Genomic DNA, 13,207 nt, shown 5'->3' with positions numbered 1-13,207 from the left:
CGAAGGGGACATTGCTTTGTGGATCCAGAACTGGCTTGCCCACAGAAGGAAAAGAGTGGTTTTCATATTCTGCATGGAGGTCGGTGACCAGTGGTGTGCCTCAGGGATATGTTCTGGGACCCCTACTCTTCTTGATTTTTATAAATGACCTGGATGAGGAAATGGAGGGATGGGTTAGTAACTTTGCTGATGACACAAAGGTTGTAGATAGTGTGGAGGGCTGTCAGAGGTTACAGCAGGATATTGATAGGATGCAAAACTGGGCTGAGAAGTGGCAGATGGAGTTCAACCCAGATAAGTGTGAGGTGGTTCATTTTGGTAGGTCAAATATGATGGCAGAATATAGTATTAATGGTAAGACTCTTGGCAGTGTGGAGGATCAGGGGGATCTTGAGGTCCGAGTCCATAGGACACTCAAAGCATCTGCGCAGGTTGACTCTGTGGTTAAGAAGGCATACGGTTTATTGGCCTTCTTCAATCGTGGGATCGTGTTTAGGAGCCAAGAGGTAATGTTACAGCTCTATAGGACCCTGGTCAGATCCCACTTGGAGTATTGTGCTCATTTCTGGTCGCCTCATTATAGGAAGGATGTGGAAACCATAGAAAGGGTGCAAGGAGATTTACAAGGATATTGCCTGGATTGGGGAGCATTCCTTATGAGAATAAGTTGAGTCAACGCGGCCTTTTCTCCTTGGAGCGACGGAGGATGAGAGGTGACCTGATAGTGTATAAGATGATGAGAGGCATTGCTCTTGTGGGTAGTCAGAGCCTTCTTCCCAGGGCTGAAATGGCTAACATGAGAGGCCACAGTTTGAAGGTGCTTGGAAGTTGGTACAGAGGAGATGTTAGGGGTAAGTTTTTTATGCAGAGAGTGGTGAGTGCGTAAAATGGACTACTGGTGACGGTGGTGGAGGCAGATATGATAGGGTCTTTTAAGAGACTCCTGGACAGGTACATGGAGCTCAGAAATATAGAGGGCTATGGGTAACCATAGGTAATTTCTAAGGTAAGGACATGTTCGGCACAGCTTTGTGGGCCGAAGGGCCTGTATTGTGCTGTAAGTTTTCTATTTTTCTATGTTTTCTATGTTTCCAACAGTACCTAGTTTCTTGAACCTTTCAGAAGTTTTTCTTTTCTTCTTACTAGATTTTTTACCTCCTTTGTAGACCATGGTTCTTTTACCCTACCTTCCTTTCTCTGCCTCAATGGAGCATACCTATGCAGAATGCCATGTAAATGTTTCCTAAACATTTGCCACACTTCTGCGGTGCATTTCCCTGAGAACCTCTACTCCCAATTTATGTTCCCCAGTTCCTGCCTAATAGCATCATATTTCCCCCTACCTCAATGAAATGTTTTCCCAAATTGACTGCACCTATCCCCCTCCAGCACTATGGTAAAGGAGATAGAGTTGTCGTCACTACCTCCAAAATGTTCTCCCACTGAGATATCTGACACCTGACCAGGTTTAGTTCCTAATACCAGATCAAGTATAGCCTCTCCTCTAATTGGGTTATTTACATATTGCATCAGGAAACCTTCCTGAACACACCTAGCCAACTCCACTCCATCTGAACTCCTTGCTCTAAGGAGGTGCCAGTCAATATTAGGAAAGTTAAAATTACCCATCACAACAACCTAACAATGTTAGAGTGCTGTAACAGGCACTTTGGCCTATCTAGTTAGGGCCGAACTATTATCGACCACACCTGGACCATAAATGAACACATTCTCAGCAAGGTATTGTGATCTGGAAAAGTCCATGGGATCAGATTCAGCAGAACCAGAGAGTCATCCTGGCATAGAAGGATTGATATTATTTAGTCCATTATTTCTACTTTGGCTTTCTGTATGACAAACCAGTCAGTTCTATTTCTCCAGTTCTGGTAATTAGAATAAAAATTAATTCTATCCCTGCCAAATTGCTAGCAAGACTTTACCGACTTCTATACTTTGTGATTTTTGTGACGTGAGGAAAGAAAGATTCCTGAAGTTTTCTCCCACAAAACTGATCCCAATTTCTAGTTTGAAGGTTGGAAGAGCAACACTGTATCCCATCTCGGTAGCCTCCAACCGGATGGCACAAACATCGATTTCTCCAACTTTCAGTAATTTTTTCCTCCTCCCACTGCCCTCTTCTTCAATTCCCCACTATGGCCTCTTGCCTCTTCTTCTCACCTGCCTTACCACGCTGTTCCTCCCTCCCTTTTCTCGCATGGTCCACTCTCCTGTCCTATCAGATTCCTTTGCCTTTTCCACTTATCGCCTCCTGGCTTCTCACTTCATACCCCTGCCCCACTCACCATGCTTCATCTATCACCTTCTAGCTTGTACTTCTTCCCCTCCTACCACCACCTTTTTCTGGTATCTTCCCCCTTCCTTTCCAGTCCTGATGAAGGGTCTGTTTATTCATTTCTATAGACGCTGCCTGACCTGCTGAGTTCTTCCAGCATTTTACGTGTGTGTTGCTGTAATCTGGGATTGTTTATGCTGGCAGAGTTTTCCTGACCCAGGAAGACCTGCAGGTTCTGTTGCTAGTTGATCAATGATGATCTCATCTTGGAAAGTGTAGTTGCTGCAGCTGGAAGCCTAGCTGTGGTATGCCTTAATTTCTTCTGATTTGCCTCGCTGACTTAAGATTTACCCATTCAACATCTGTACTATCATGGAAAAAATTTAATTATCTCTTCATCCATGTAGCAACTGCTGAAATTTTTTTTGCTTGTTATTCCCCTTGTAGTTCAATTAAAAGGTTTATTTCCAAAATCCTCTCTCCTACCTTGAGGATCTATGTGATACTTGCTGTAGCTTATCTGTTGATGTTGATAGGAAATTATTTCTCTGTAGATAGATGCATAGAAAATGAATAGTTTTTGTGATCAGTGTTCTAATCTTGTTTTGCTCTCAACCTGACCTATTTGAATCTATAGCCATGTGTGATCTTACCTGTTTGGAGATTATTTTACTGTTTACCCCTTGTTGGTGAGACTTTTTTGGCAATTGGGTAAGGTATATTTGATATATTTAATGTTGCATGTAAAGTAAACTTAAATTGATGGGGAATTTAATAGAGGGTTTTGGAATCATGGGGTTCAGTTGGAATAGTTAGAGAGAAACTATTTCCACTGTCAGGAGGCTGGGATAATCAGAATTGGGTTCTTTATCACTGAAATCTGAAGCCTCCGTTGGTCAGGGTCGACCAAGGATGTTGATATGCAAGCCAGGGCAGTACAGTATGGAAAGCAAGCTGTTGCCCATGTAGCAAGCTCCCGCTCTCCACGCATCTGATGAATCTAAAGGAACGGCAAAGACTGATACTGTTTGGCATCAGCAGCATTGCGACAGTTGCCAGTCAGCATTGAACTCACTGTAGGACTGCCTTAGGGACTTCAGCTCGGGACTTTTCGCTCAGGGTTTACTCCCCAAAGCCTTCCCCATGAGTGGGGTTAGCTGCAAGGCAGCAGAAGTTTGAGAACGCAAACAACAGGAATTCTGCAGATGCTGGAAATTCAAGCAACACACATAAAAGTTGCTGGTGAACGCAGCAGGCCAGGCAGCATCTCTAGGAAGAGGTGCAGTCGACGTTTCAGGCCGAGACCCTTCAGGCCTGAGTCCTGACGAAGGGTCTCGGCCTGAAATATCGACTGCACCTCTTCCTAGAGATACTGCCTGGCCTGCTGCGTTCACCAGCAACTTTTATGAGAAGTTTGAGATCAGAGTTTTCAGAGGCTATTTGAATTGCATGCCACTGGGAGCATTTAAGAGGTAGTAGGAGCTTATCCTTATTATCACCCCCCGCTATAACAACCTTAAGATTGTTATCACTGACATATATTGTAAAATTTGTTGCTTTACACCGGCGGTATAGTGTAATACATATGTTAAAAATACTATAAATTACACTAAGAAATATCTAAAAACAGTGCAAAAAGACAGCAAGATAGCAAGGAAGTGTTCACTCGGTCATGGAGGGTGGACATTTATCATGCTTGCCTCTTCATTGGCTATTTTTGCCAGTATTACACCTTAAAGTTCAGTGATAGAACTTTCAGAACTGAATTAGATAGATAATAATAACAATAATATGCACTTTATATATACTTAAAAAGGAAACGAGTACAAAGGGTGCTATTAATTGGATAATTGGTTTAAGGTTCTAAAAGAACCATCTTTATGCATGTGTGATTCTTTGACTATCACTTGGCTAGGGACTACTTTGTTAGTGGAGTGAAAAATAACCTTTTAGCATCGATAGAACCAAGGCCACCTAGTCTGCTGTTTGTTGACATTAAATAAGTCAATCACCATATACCTCATAAGCTTGAAGAAGTGAGCTGGACTTATTTTCTTTTGAGTCCTTGGGAAACCTGTACTTATTATTGATGTGCATTCTTCATGGACTATGACATTATAAATCAGCATAGAAAACATTTTTGCTGACCTTTGTCTACGTGGTATTCCATTCTGTCATAAAGCCTTGTTTGTCCTTATGGATAACCCAAAGTAAGTGTTTAGATCTGAATGTACATTCACATAGGAATAACTCAGCCTGTTCCTGACAATATTTGGGACTGGAGAATTTATCTGAGAAAGTTGCACCCAATTCCAAAGTAGGTTGGAAAGAGAGCAGAATAAAGGCTCAGAGTCAGAATCAGAATCAGGTTTAGTCATTTGGTATATTTCAGGCAGAGGTTGATAGGTTCTTGATCAGTCGGGGCAAGAGGGGATACTGGGAGAAGACAGGAGGTTGGAGCTGGGATGTAGATTGATCAGCCATGATGAAATTGCAGAGCAGACTCAATGGGCCAAGTGGCCTTATTCTACTCCTATATTTTATGGTCTTATGATCTTATTATCAATGACATGTCATAAAATTTGTTTTGCAACAGCAGTACAGTGCAATACGTATAATCTATAAATTATAATAAAATATATTGTAATTAAAAAGATAAGTAGTGCAAAAAGGGAGCAAAGATAATGAGGTAGCCTCCATGGGTTCATTGTCCGTTCAGAAATCTGATAGCAGAGGCTTGATGTAGATATAGAGTAATACAGCATAGAACCAGGCCTTCACACCACCTTAAATTTCTTTTCCCTTGGTAATTAATCTGATCAACTATTCAAGCAACACACACAAAATGCTGAAGGAACTCAGCAGGACAGGCAACATTTATGGAAAAGAGTAAACATTTCAAGCTGAGACCCTTCATCAGGGCTGGAAAAAAATGAAGTTAGAGCAAGACAGTGGGGGGAGGGGAGAAAGAAATACAAAGTGATGGGTGAAACCTGGAGAGGGGGACAGGTGAAGTAAAGAGCTGGGAAGCTGATCAGTGAAAGAGATAAATGGCTGGAGAAAGGGTGCGAAGAGTTGGAGGGAAGCAAAGATCACAGAGGGGAGCAATGAGAGAGGGTTTCATTGATCTTCCGTGGAAGGGATGATTTAAACTTCTTCAGGGCGGGCATCCCTGGAAGAGACTTCGCAGTGTAGTAGTCGCACAAACAAGAAAATCTGCAAGATGCTGGAACTATTCAAGTTGGATCCCTTTATCTGTTACCTCAGTCATTGCTCTGTAAGCACCTTAAACCACTTTTTATAATGCTGTTTACATCGTAACTACTGTATATACACAGTATGTATGTATGTATATATATAAAATCTGATCAACTATTCAAGCAACACACACGAAATGCTGGAGGAACTCAGCATGCCAGGTAACATCTATAGAAAAGAGTAAACAGTCGACGTTTTGGGCCGAGACCCTTCATCGGGCTTTCGATGTTACTGAGATCTTCAAGTCCTGGCAACATCCTTGTAAATTTTCTCTGCTCTTCCAGTCGTATTGATATCTTTCCTGTAGGTAGGTTACCAGAACAGCACACAATGAAACTAAAGTTTTGATTGACCAAGCATTTAGCCACCTCGTTTCTTTTCATTTTTTCTACAGCTTGGTGCTATTTCCTTTTCCTTTTTCAGTGTGGTAGGCAACAGTATTTAGATCTGATCTGGTCTATGTACGATTCCAGACGTGCTGGCTTGATTGACTCTTGTCTGCCTCAGTTCAGGAGTAATTAGTGAAGACATTGTCACTCTGATCTGTTGGCATTGGTTCATTATGTAACAAAAGTAGCCCAATTTCTGTACTCTCAAGATGTATGAAATATTGAAGTGTGTAAGTGCTGATAATATGTTTGGCATTTGTATAGAAAAAGGGTGTCCATAATGGTGGAGGGAGTCATTATGTGTTGTAATTGGAAAATGGTTGCATAGTTGGAAGCAGGGTGGGTTGTTTTTGATTTGGAATGCTTAGTATTTTACACTCATTCATGATGCAGTGTGTGGACAGTAAATTGTAGAAGCTGGATAAGAGCCATGACACAATACTCTTGAACAGGAATTTTTTTTTATTTTAAAGAAGTATATGAGTATCTCCACCATTCTGTTTCATTTAGCCTGCTGTAGTATTGTAATGCTGGGGTTTGGTTCATTAGGCACAAACATTAATATAATCCCATTTACCAATCAACGTCTCCTCGCCTGGATGTACCTGTTGTTTACTAGATCCTGCCTCCCCTTACCCCTCACCTCTTTGTACTGGCTCTCTCCCCTCTCCAGATGAAGAGTCTCAGTCTGAAGTGTTACCTGTCCATTTCCCACTACTGATGTTGCCTGACCCATCATAATATGGAGCACAAGCCAAGTTAGATAATAGTATTACTGTGTAATTGTGATAGATCCATGCTGCAACTTTATCTACTCATCCCTGAACAGAACAAGTTGGAGGGGAAAAATAATTTTATCCTCTACCTCTCTCTCTGCACCCCCCCCACCCCATCTGCCAGTGAGGTCAATATGAATTGATCTTTGATTGTTAATCAAGATCAGATCAGCTAACTCAGTACAAGAATCAAATATCCATCATCCAAGTCATGCTCTTTTCTTGTTGCTGCCATCAGGAAGGAGGAACCTCAGGTCCCACACCAGGTTAAGAAACATTTATTACCCCTCAACCATTAGGCTTTTGAACCAGAGTGGATACCTTCACTCACCCCAACACTGAACTCATTTTACAACCTATGGACTTACTTTCAAGGACTCTTAGATCTACCTCTCCAATTCTGCCACCAGCTATCTACTCTAAGGATAATTTTCAGTGGTCAGTTAACAAAACCATAAACACAAGAGATCCTGCACATGCTGGAAATCCAGAGTAACACAAACAAAATGCTAGAAGAACTTAGCAAGTCAGGCAGCATCTATGGAAATGAATAAACAGTTGATGTTTCAGGCTGAGACTCTCTGTCAGGACCGGAAAGGGAGGAGGAAGAAGCTACAATAGGTGGGGAGAGTGGGAGGAGGAGAACAAGCTAGAAGGTGATAAGTGAAGCCAGGTAGGTGAGGGGTAGGAGATAAAACTAGAAGCTGGGAGGTGATAAGTGGAAAAGGCAAAGGTCTGGAGAAGAAGGAATCTAATAGGAGAGGAGAATGGATCGTAGGAGAAAGAGAGGGAAGGAGGTGATGGGTTGGTGAGGAGAAGAGAGTGGAAAAATGAAGAAGAGGAAAGGGGGAAGGGAAAAAGTTACCAGAAGTTGGAGAAATCGATGTTCATTCTATCAGGTTGGAGGTTACATAGATGGAATATGAGGTATTACTCCTTCTACCTTAGAGTGGCCTCATCATGGCAGAAGAAGAGGCTGTGGACCAACCAGCCAGTATAGCTTTAATGTGGGAGGGGATTGGAGCACCCGGTGCAAGCCCACGTGGTCAGAGTGATAACCTGCAAATTCCACCCAGCATTGGGGGTGAAAAGAGAACCATGGTACTACACACTTTGCTCCCCATCATGGTTATTTTAGGGTTAAATGCATGTGACTAAACCAATCCTAATGATCTCAGATGGGTAATTTGAGATTCCTTCAAATGCTCAAATTGCTTCTCCAATGAAGTAGTTAGTTTTAGAGATAAAGCAGGTAATGTTTTCAGATGATACGAAAATTGGTGGAGGGGCAGGTAGTATTGAGAAAACAGGTAGGATGCAGAAGGACTTAGACAGATTAGGAGAATGGGCAAGAAAGTGGCAAACGAAATAGTACTGGAGAATGCACAGTCATGCACTTTGGTAGTACAAATAAATGTGTGGACTATGTTCTAAATGGGGAGAAAATCCAATAATCTGAGAGGCAAAGGAACTTGGGAGTCCTTATGCAGAACACTCCAAAGGTTAACTTGCAGGTCAAGTTGGTGGTGATGAACGCAAATGCCATGTTAGCATTCATTTCAAGAGGACTAGACTACAAGAGCAAGGATGTGATGCTGAGGCTTTATAAGGCACTGGTGAGGCCTCACCTTGAGTATTGTGAACAGTTTTGGGCACCTCATCTTAGAAAAGATGTGCTAGTATTGGAGAGGGTCCAGAGGAGATTGACAAGGATGATTCCAGGAATGAAAGGGTTATCATGCAAGGAATGTTTGATGGCTCTGGGTCTGTACTTGCTGGAATTCAGAAGGATGTGGGGGGGGCGGATCTCATTGAAACATTTTGAATGTTGAAAGGCCTAGACAGAGTAGATGTGGAAAGGATATTTCCCATGGTTGGAGAGTCTAGGACAAGAGGGCCCAGACTGAGGATAGAGGAGTACCCTTTCAAAACAGATACGGAGAAATTTCTTTAGCCAAAGGGTGGTGAGTTTGTAGAATTTGTTGTCACATGCGGCTGTGAAGGCAAGGTCATTGGGTGTATTTAAGGTAGAGATTGATAGGTTCTTGATTGGACATGGCATCAAAGGTTACGAGGAGAAAGCCAGGAACTGGGGTTGAGAAGGAGAAAAAAAAGGATCAGCCATGATTGAATGGTAGAGCAGACTTGATGGGCCCAGTGGCCTAATTCTGCTCTTATGTCTTATGGTCAAATGAGGTGGAGGATAAATGCATGGCTGAGGGATTGGAGCAGGGGGCAGGGATTCAAGTTTTTGGATCATTGGGACCTCTTTTGGCACAGGTGTGACCCGTACAAAAAGGACGGGTTGCACTTGAATCCTAGGGGGACCAATATCCTGGTGGGGAGATTTGCAAAGGCTACTGAGGAGACTTTAAACTAGAATGGTTGGGGGGTGGGAATCAAATTGAAGAGACTAGGAGAGAGGAGGTTAGTTCACAAATAGAAAAAGCTAGTAGACTGTATGTGAGGGAGGATAGGCAGGGGACAGAGATCGGGAACACTCAGACCGAAGATGCAGGGGAGAAGGAAGAAAAATGTAACAAAATTGTTTGCTCCATTAATGATAAACAGAGAGTAAGAGGTGGAGAGTTTCTTAAATGCATCTATTTTAATGCTAGGAGCATTGTAAGAAAGGTGGATGAGCTTAGAGCATGGATTGATAACTGGAAATATGATGTTGTAGCTATTAGTGAAACATGGTTGCAGGAGGGGTGTGATTGGCAACTAAATATTCCTGGATTTCGTTGCTTCAGGTATGATAGAATCGGAGGGGCAAGAGGGGGAGGTGTTGCGTTGCTTGTCAGAGAAAATATAACGGCGGTGCTCTGGCAGGATAGATTAGTGGACTCGTCTAGGGAGGCTATTTGGGTGGAATTGAGGAATGGGAAAGATGTAGTGATGCTTATAGGGGTGTATTATAGACCACCTAATGGGGAACAAGAATTGGAGGAGCAAATTTGTAAGGAGATAGCAGATATTTGTAGTAAGCACAAGGTTGTGATTGTGGGAGATTTTAATTTTCCACACATTGACTGGGAAGCCCATTCTGTAAAAGGGCTGGATGGTTTGGAGTTTGTCAAATGTGTGCAAGATAGTTTTTTGCAGCAATACATAGAGGTACCAACTAGAGAAGGGGCAGTGTTTGATCTCCTGTTAGGGAATGAGATGGGACAGGTGACAGAAGTATGTGTTGGGGAGCACTTCGGGTCCAGTGATCACAATACCATTAGTTTCAATATAATTATGGAGAAGGATAGGACTGGACCCAGGGTTAAGATTTTTGATTGGAGAAAGGCTAACTTTGAGGAGGTGCAAAAGGATTTAGAAGGAGTGGATTGGAACAATTTGTTTTATGGGAAGAATGTAATAGAGAAATGGAGGTCGTTTAAAGGTGAAATTTTGAGGGTACAGGATCTTTATGTTCCTGTTAGGTTGAAAGAAAAGGTTTAAAGTTTGAGAGAGCCATGGTTTTCAAGGAATATTGGAAACTTGGTTCGGAAAAAGAGAGGGATCTACAATAAATATAGGCAGCTTGGAGTAAATGAGGTGCTTGAGGAATATAAAAAATGTAAAAAGAATCTTAAGAAAGAAATTAGAAAAGCTAAAAGAAGATATGAGGCTGCTTTGGCAAGTAAGGTGAAAATAAATCCAAAGGGTTTCTACAGTTATATTAATAGCAAAAGGATAGTGAGGGATAAAATTGGTCCCTTAGAGAATCAGAGTGGATGGCTATGTGCGGAGCCAAAAGAAATGGGGGAAGATATTGAATAATTTTTTTTCTTCGGTATTCACTAAGGAGAAGATATTGAATTGTGTAAAGTAAAGGAAACAAGAAGGGTAGTTATGGAGAGTATGGTGATTAAAGAAGAGGAAGTACTGACGCTTTTAAGGAATATAAAAGTGGATAAGTCTCCGGGTCCGGACAGGATATTCCCTAGGACCTTGAGGGAAGTTAGTGTGGAAATAGCAGGGGCTCTGACAGAAAAATTTCAAATGTCATTAGAAACGGGGATGGTGCCGGAGGATTGGCGTATTGCTCACGTTGTTCCATTGTTTAAAAAGGGTTCTAAGAGTAAACCTAGCAATTATCGGCCTTTGAGTTTGACGTCAGTAGTGGGTAAATTGATGGAAAGTATTCTTAGAGATGGTATATATAATTATCTAGATAGACAGGGTCTGATTAGGAACAGTCAACCTGGTTTTGTGCATGGAAGATCATGTTTAACAAATATTATTGAATTTTTTGATGAGGTTACTAGGAAAGTTGACAAGGGTAAAGCGGTGGATGTTGTCTATGTGGACTTCAGTAAGGCCTTTGACAAGGTTCCACACGGAAGGTTAGTTAGGAAGGTTCAATCGTTAGGCATTAATATCGAAGTAGTAAAATGGATTCATCAGTGGCTGGATGGGAGATGCCAGAGAGTAGTGGTGGATAACTGTGTCAGATTGGAGGACGGTGTGTAGCGGTGTGCCTCAGGGATCTGTACTGGGTCCAATGTTGTTTGTCATATATATTAATGATCTGGATGATGGGGTGGTAAATTGGATTAGTAAGTATGCAGATGATACTAAGATAGGTGGAGTTGTGGATAATGAAGTAGGTTTTCAAAGCTTGCAGAGAGATTTAGACCACTTAGAAGAGTGGGCTGAAAGATGGCAGATGGAGTTTAATGCTGATAAATGTGAGGTGCTACATTTTGGTAGGACTAATCAAAATAAGACATGCATGGTAAATGGTAGGGCATTGAAGAATGCAGTAGAACAGAGGGATCTAGGAATAATGGTGCATAGTTCCCTGAAGGTGGAATCTCATGTGGATAGGGTGGTGAAGAAAACTTTTGGTGTGCTGGCCTTTATAAATCAGAGCATTGAGCATAGGAATTGGGATGTAATGTTGAAATTGTATAAGGCATTGGTAAGGCCAAATTTAGAGTATTGTGTACAGTTCTGGTCACCGAATTATAGGAAAGATGTCAATAAAATTGAGAGAGTATAGAGGAGACTTACTAAAATGTTGCCTGGGTTTCATCACCCAAGTTATGGAGAAAGGTTGAACAAGTTGGGTCTTTATTGTTTGGAACGTAGAAGGTTGAGGGGGGACTTGATAGAGGTATTTAAAATTATGAGGGGGGATAGAGTTGACGTGGATAGGCTTTTTCCATTGAGAGTAAGGGAGATTCAAACAACAGGACATGAGTTGAGAGTTAAAGGGCAAAAGTTTAGGGGTAACATGAGGGGGAACTTCTTTACTCAGAGAGTGGTAGCTATGTGGAATGAGCTTCCAGCAGAAGTGGTTGAGGCAGGTTCAATGTTGTCATTTAAAGTTAAATTGGATAGCTATATGGACAGGAAAGGAATGGAAGGTTATGAGCTGAGTGCAGGTCGGTGGGACTAGGTGAGAATAAGAGTTCGGCACAGACTACAAGGGCTGAGATGGCCTGTTTCCGTGCTGTAATTGTTATATGGTTATATGGTCTAATTTGAACTGTTAGATGTTTTGGATTGCCCAATATTATGACACTCCTGCTTATTCATGTTCTTTGGAGTCTGAGGGGAAATTTGGAAAGAGTTTCCTAATGTTATTTGTACTGGACATAAATATCCAGGTGGGTTCATCCTGGTGTGTTCTCTGTCAAGTCAAGTCAAGTTTATTATCATTTAACTATATACATGAAGCAATGTTTCTCCGAACCATCGTGTAAAGCCTAGTACTACACATAACACACAATAATTTATGAAAGTAAGAATAAAATCTACAGATCAATCACACATAAATAGCAAACCAACGTACATAACTTAAGTATTGTAAGGTGCAGAACAGATTAACCGGTGACACTTTGAATGCGATGTGGCAGGGAGTTCAGAAGCCTAATGGCCTGAGGGAACAAATTGTATCCCATCTGACTGTTCTTGTCTATATACATCGGAGTCTCCTGCCTTGTGGTAGAAAATCGAATAGGATGCTGGATAAATGGGTGGGCTTTAATGTGCTCTATGACCCACCACTCAAACTATTTCATAATGGTTTATGTTAATGTCACTGGATGATAGTCATTTAGGCAGGTTACTTTCACCCTGTTTGGCATTGGAATGATGGTTGCTGCCTTGAAAACTCTTGAGTAACCTGCCAATTTACTTATTAAGAGAGAGGGGAAGAACTGCCTGCATTTCTGTTCTCGATCTCTGCAATGATCCATGGCAGAAAAGCAGTTAAATGAATGTAGTGATGTTGGGCAGCATCCGTGGAAACAATCAGTCAACGTTATCCGTCATCAGTCAGCTGCCCGACCTGCTGAGTTCCTCCAGCTTGCTGTGAATGTTGCTTTGACCCCAGCGTCTGCAGAATATTTTGTGTATAGTGATGTTGGGGTAGGTCCTGATGAATCAAGTATCTTGCCTTTGACCTCCTAAATAAATAATGACCATTTAAGGAAATCCAGATGTGATACTTTCAGAACTTGAGACCTTTTATCCAGTTTGTGTAGAACATT

General features: G+C 41.8%; 1 protein-coding gene across 1 annotated transcript in view; it reads left to right on the top strand.

Annotated features, from left to right (window-relative positions):
- acer3 (alkaline ceramidase 3) overlaps nucleotides 1–13,207 on the top strand; it is a 306,286-nt gene that overhangs the window by 153,362 nt on the left and 139,717 nt on the right. The window lies entirely within an intron of this gene.

The sequence above is a fragment of the Mobula hypostoma genome, chromosome 7 (assembly GCF_963921235.1).
Source record: "Mobula hypostoma chromosome 7, sMobHyp1.1, whole genome shotgun sequence".
NCBI lineage: Eukaryota > Metazoa > Chordata > Chondrichthyes > Myliobatiformes > Myliobatidae > Mobula > Mobula hypostoma.
This window is presented reverse-complemented; position numbering and strand designations above follow the sequence as displayed.